This window comes from Tamandua tetradactyla, chromosome 4 (assembly GCF_023851605.1).
Source record: "Tamandua tetradactyla isolate mTamTet1 chromosome 4, mTamTet1.pri, whole genome shotgun sequence".
Lineage (NCBI taxonomy): Eukaryota > Metazoa > Chordata > Mammalia > Pilosa > Myrmecophagidae > Tamandua > Tamandua tetradactyla.
This window is the reverse complement of record NC_135330.1, coordinates 86,939,066-86,945,878: the sequence shown is the minus strand read 5'-3', so window position 1 is coordinate 86,945,878 and position 6,813 is coordinate 86,939,066. Positions and strand designations below refer to the sequence as shown.

At 38.0% G+C, this 6,813-nt stretch overlaps 1 non-coding gene across 1 annotated transcript; it reads right to left on the bottom strand.

Annotated features, from left to right (window-relative positions):
• Positions 1-325: 325 nt before the first annotated feature.
• LOC143681871 (U6 spliceosomal RNA) lies at positions 326-432 on the bottom strand. Its single transcript, XR_013174923.1, has one exon. It is a non-coding gene; the product is annotated as a U6 spliceosomal RNA (small nuclear RNA).
• Between the last annotated feature and the right edge of the window lie 6,381 nt (positions 433-6,813).

Here is a 6,813-nt window from a genome sequence, read left to right as displayed (position 1 = left end):
TTTAATATACTTGGTACATTTTTGCAGAAAACTGCTGATGCCAAAGGTTTGAAATAAAAAAATAAACACATAAACAACCAACTAAATACAGTTTGTATTTGGAAGACCTTTTGTGGGTGTCACATATCAGAGTGATATTTCTTGTTTCACTTATGTTTCCATGAAAGAATGTGCTTGGGGCCATCCCTAGAAAGTACGTTGACATTGTCACTGTTAGTATAGCCATGTTGGACCTGTACCCAAATAAGATCTGCAAAAATGAGGAGGTCAATACAGTGATGTGTTCTAGTCATGTGATTATATTGCTTTGATTTCTTTTCTTTTTTTCAATGTGGAATGCTTAATGAATCTTGATGTCATCCTTGCACAAGGGCCATGCTAATTTTCTCTGTATTGTTCCAACTTCAGTATATGTGCTGCTGAAGCTAGCACTTACTTTGATTTTTTAGTATCACTTTCCATTAACTATTTTTCCAGCTTATATTTGTTTATTATCTGCCATTTAAAATAAAGCAGACACTTGTACTGCTCACTATCATATCATATTTGAAATTACTGCTGGCATATAAAGACTTTAAACATTTGTTAGAGGAAAGATTTGACAATGGTCAATAATTACTGAATAGGTATGGTGTAGAGGTGAATAACATATGATGAGTGGATAGACAGAGAGACAAGATAGAGATAGCCCTCAGTCACCTATAATTGCTGAAAGATAATTTGTACTTATTATTATAAATAAAATAACTTGCTGCTCTTACCCACTAATTATGAGTTATGAGTATCTCCAATACTTTCTCAGTTTGGCTGCGTCTCTGGAAAACAGAAAACATGAATGTTCAAATATACTGTGAAATGACATTGTTTTGCGGTAACTTTTTCCTGAATTCTCTGTCACACATAAGACTGATTTTTCAGGAGAAATAGGACTGAGATAAGTTTTTGAACCATAGTAAATTCTCTCAGTTAACGTACCCTTGAGGAGGAACTGAGGACAGCCAGCTGGTCTCTCTTGGCAACAACCTCCATGATTGTAGAATTGTATTAATGTTTACCTCAGAATATCAATTGCTTTTACATAGGTTGGGCAGAAGTCTAAGAACAACAATTTAAACTTTTTTTTCTAAAAACATAAACTGCTATTATAAGTAAGTTGAAATATTGTAGAATGCAAGCTCATTCTATTTGGACAAAAAGGATTTTTACTATATAAGGAAATACACGATTGGAGGATGTTTGCTTGAGTGAGGGAACAGAAGTAGAAAATATTTTTTAAACATTGGCAATACACAGTCAGTTCAAAAAGGATACATATGCATGAGGAACAAGAGAACATCTCTTTAAAACTCAAGCATCCAGGGAACAGTCAAATTCCAAAAGGAATTGTAATACATACTATATAGAAATTAAATTTAATGGTGATGTCCCAAGATATTCTTTATTAGTTTCCATTATTCTGCCAATTGTGGACTATCCATGTGGATGTTTGCTAAACTGCCAGAATGCAATATAACAGAAATGGGTTGGCTTTTTCAACATGGATTTATTAGGCTGCAAATGTATAGTTCTAAGTCCATTAAAATGTCCAAATTAAGGCATCAAAAGGAAGATACCTTCTCAGAGGAAAGGCTGCTGGTAATTGGGGTTTCACTGTAACATGGAAAGATACATGGCAACGTCTGTCATTCCCTTCTGGGTTGGTTTCAATGACTCTCTCTCTCTCTTCTATAGGCTTTTCTTCTGGATTTCATCTCTTAGCTTCTCTGGGGAAAACTCTGGATTTTATATCTTAGCTTCTCTCTATCTGTCTCTTTGAATTCTCTCTGTCTTTATTCTCTTTATAGAATATTCCAGTAAAAGATTAAAATCCACCTGGTATTGGATAGGTCACATCTCCATGGACATAATATAATCAAAAGTTCCCACCCTCAATGGAACTGCATCCACAAGAATGGATTAAAAGGACATGGCTTTTCTGGAGCATATAAGAGCTTTAAATCAGCACAATCCATTTCCAACTTGGATTCCAAATCAGGAGTGAATATTCAACCCTAAAAGAGTTTTTAAGTCCCCTCCCATCATTCTTAGAATGACTGCAAATTCAATTTACTCCCTTTAGTAAAGTAAAAGGTGTTGTTTTATACAACCATTTTCAATAACACTTAGACAATATTCTAAAGATCACAATGTTGGGAGTCATAGGTTTGTGTAAAATCAATGACAAAAGATTTAGGAGTTAAGTACTGGCTATAGAACAAAGAAAAAGTGAAGAAACAAGCAGGAATTCTAGATTCAAGAAGAAGAATTGGGAATTCTAGGATTCAGTTTTTTCTCCAGGGTAGCTAGTGAACAGCCAAGAACTATCTGAAACAACTACTTGGGGGCTCCAGAAATCAGAAGAACATGTTCTTCTCTCCATCTAGATAACAGAAGGAAGAGACTGATCAGCTGTGGTGAAGATTTATCAGAACTCTCCACACAGCTGAAAATGGTGTCCAACCCCTCTGGCATGTCAGGTCATCTTGGGAACCTCTTGCTGAATGAAACGGAAGTGCTTTTTCCCAAGAACAGGCAAGGGTGGGTGCCATGGCTGGATACTGATGGCTGATTTTAATTGAAGAATTTGGATTTCTGGGTTCCAGCTCTAAAGATTTTCAACCTGCCCAGGACAGAAAGCAACCTGCAGCTTCTGTTTCAATTCCACCCCCAGCATTTCTATTTTACAGACAAAATAACTTCTCTAAGTGTCAAGGTACACTTAGCTGAAGGGCCACAGTTCCCAAGAAAAGGAGGGGGTGGGCACAGCTAGGTACCAACTATGGTTTTTGATTAACAAATTTGGATTGCTGAGTTCCAGTTCTGAGGGCAGATACAGTTTCAACCTGCCCAGGAGAGAGAGCAACCATCATCCTCTGTTTCAACCCTGTCCCCAGCAGGAGCAACAGGTTGATTTAGAGATAAGTAACTTCAGCAGATTGCTGAAGAGCAGCAAGAGGGCAGGAGGCAAAGCCCAATTCAATTTGCAGCTTTGGATTACAGAATTCAATTCAGAGTCCAGAATCAGAGCAAATTTTAACCTGCCCTAACCAAAAGCAGCTGCCAGCCTCTGCTTCAACTATGTTTATGGCAAAGGTGGTGTCAGTTGAGATTACAGCTATAGTACCACTTTTGAACAATGAGGAACAGCTGGTTGAAGAGCACCATCTTCTGGGGAAGCCAGGAAAGCAAAAATTCAGGGAGTCGTCAAAAAGAAGACTGGCATCATTCCCTCCTCAGCTCATACTGGAACCAATCTATACCTCCTTTATGTATCTGTGGGAAAAACTGACATGGGAACGTCCTCTCTGGGGGACCTTACTCCCAGAATTAGCCCTGCAGGTAAGAGCAACTAGAAGTACAAATGGTATATTCAAAATATAGAGAGGCAAATAAAAAATATACAGAACAGATCAACATTCATGGAGGAAGGAGGGAGAAATTAAGCTTTCTGCTGAGAGTGAAAGAATTGCACAAACAGTACATCTCAAATAATTGTACCATGTATCCAGGGCAAGAATCAGATGAATAAGAACTTTAAAGAAAGATTCATTAAACACAAGATATTGTAAAGATCTAGAATAGATTGAATAAAGTGTGAAAGAAAGCCTTTAGCACAAAGCCAATCAACAAGAAAACCATAGCCAAGAGAAACAATCTCCATAGTAAACTCACCAAGAAAATCAGATGCCTAGAGAACATAAAAAATTGTGAGCCATATTAACAAACAAAAAGGAATGGCCCAACCAAAAGAATAAATTAAAACATCAGAGGAGACACGTCATCAATGATTCACAAACAAATATCCTAAAACAATTCAAGGAGATGAAGGAAAATATTGAAAAAATGATAAGGGATATTATGAAGACACTGGGCTAGCAGAAAGAAGAACTGGAAAGAATGCCAAAAAAAAGTAACATTATTATGGGAATGAAAGGCACAATAGAAAACATTAAAAATATGCTAAAGTCATAAAACAGTAGATTTGAACAGGCAGAAGAAAGGATCCACAAACTACAAAATGGGAAAACCAAAATCTTATGAACAGACAGAGAAAAGAATGAAAAAAAAATTAGCAGGGACTTAGGAAATTGAGTGGCAGCACAAAGTACACAGAGAAATGCATCATGTATGTCCCAAAAGGAGAAGAGAAGGGAAAAGGGACTGAAAGAATATTTGAAGAAATAATGGCTGAAATTTTCCCAACTCTAATAAAAGATATACATGTTCGTGCCCAAGAAGTTCAGTGTATCCCAACAGAATAAATCCTAATAGACCTACTTCAAGACAAATACTAAGCAGGTCAAATTCCAAAGCCAGAGAGAATCCTGAAAGAAGCAAGAGAAAAATGATTCATCTCATATAAGGGACACTTAATGTGACTAAGTTCCAAGGAATTGATGTGGGGGACATTTGTGACCAAACACACATTGTACACCAGTCTGGAATGGATGGAAGAACAAGATCTCACCAAAAAATGTGAATAAAGTCCCCAAAATATGGAGGCTGTCAACCCTCCCCCACTGGAACAGCAGGTTTAGTTGGAAATATTTCCTCATGGGAGAAAGAAGAGGTCTCTGCTGGAAGTAACAGAGGGCAGCACAGCCAACCTCCAACTGTAGTTTTAATTTAAAAATGTGTCTGCTCTTTACAAGCTTCAAGCACAGGTCAACCTAGAGCAAGCAAGAAAGGAATCCTAAGGTTTCTCCTGGCAGAGAGGAGGCAGGATTGCAAAAAAATGAGAATTTTGGAGGCACCCCAGCTAAGAAGGGCTATGCCCCAAGGCACAGAGAATCAGGTACTAACTTTAGCCCTTGACGGGTGAAACTTGGGGGCTGGAGGCTATCTCCATAAAGGGAGTTGTTAAAACAAAGCTAAGTTGTTCAATGGAGAAAACCTCAGGCATTTTAAATTCTCAGCCGTGATTCAGGCAAGGATGGAGTTGATAGGTCTGAGAGACAAAGTAACAAGTCAAAGTGTAGCAGGAGGCCTCTCCCTCTTTCTGGTTCAGCTGTGCTCTCTTTGGAAAATCCCAAACCCCGTTTCCTGACCTTCAGAAATGGATAAAACTGCAAGCAAGTGAGATAAGACACATTCCTGTGATAGAACCCCCCTCCCCTATCTTTCAGGAACTGGTGAAGCTGCAAGTAGGCAAGATGAGATATTCGTGGGGAGGGGGCCCCCTCCCTTTATGGTTCAGCTCTGGGCCATTCTCAACTTAAATCTGCCCATTGTTTTCCTTGTCTTTAACATGCCATACAATCTGTAAAAGCTAAGGTTGCCTTTTATTCGGGGCTCAGATTTCCAGAAGCTACTCAGCTGAGCCCTATGGCCATAGAAAATAAAGCTGATTCCCAAAACTACTGATCCTTACTCTCAGTCTGTTATAACTACACAGAACATCCCTGGAGGCCTGTGGCCTCGTTCCTGGTTTTTGCACTACAAAGGGACTTACCTTCCCCAGGAAAAGTGGAGCAGAACCCACCTAAGTGGAAGCACTCTATCACAGAATTCAGACCTAAAGGCTAAGCCCAAGCCCATTGGTTACATCAGTCTCTCTCTCAACCATGCCACTGGCAGCTCTAGGGTGTGCCTAAAATGTTAAGGCACCACACCACTTTACATTAGTGAATACCTGCAGACTGGCAAGCACCACCTGCTGGTAAGTACTGGAAAAGCAGAGAGTCTAGAGTCTCCACAGGAATTTTTAGCAACCTACTGAGTCTTATCCACAGTGAAACATCATGCTGAATACATCCTCCTCCTGAGATCTAGGCCTGTCTTTTCTGGGAAAATCTGACAGGGATTCATAATATCAGGGAGATTATTCTTTAAAAAGTTCCATTTAGATAGGGCAAGAACAGAAGAAAAAACAAGAGATGAAAAACTCTGAAAAGAAGCTATGCTAGTGTTCTAAAATAAGTTGAACTGAACACAGAAAAACATGTAAGACAAAAAAGCCAACCAATAAGAAAACCTTTGGTAAGAGTGAAAATGACCTTCAAAATAAACTAATCAAAGAAATCAGATGCTTAGGCACCAATAAAAAATTACAAGTCATACTAGGAAAAACAAAGATATGGTCCAGTCAAAGGAGCAAACTAACACTTAAACAAGATAAAGTAGGGACAATTAATTAATGTTCAATCGCACATGCTAAAATCATGTCAAAACCCAAATCAGTGAGTTGTGTGAACATCATACTCAATGGGGAAGGATTGGAATCTTTCTCTCTAAGATCAGGAACAAGGTAGGGATGCCCACAGTCACCATTGTTATTCAACTTTGTGCTAGGAGTTCTAGCTAGAGCATTTAGACAACAGAAAAAAATGAAAGGCATCCAAATGGGAAAGGAAGATGCAAAATTTTCACTGTTTGCAGATGGCATGGTACTATATGTAGAAAATTCCAAAACACCTACAGCAAAGCTCCTGGAGCTAATAAATCAGTATAGCAAAGTGACAGGGTACAAGATCAACATCCAAAAATAAGCAGTGTCTCTATACACTACTAATACACAATCTGAGGAGAAAATCAAGAAAAAAAATTATAATGGAATTCAATATAATCAAATATTTAAGAATAAATTTAACCAGGGCCACAAAAATCTATTGCTAAAATTGCTAAAAACAAATCAAAGAAGACCAAAATAAATGGAAGGACATACTGCATTCATGGATTAGAAAAATAAATAAAGTCAAGATGTCTACCCAAATTGATTTATAGATTTACATCAATATCAATTAAAATCTCAAAAATGTATTTGTAGTAATAGAA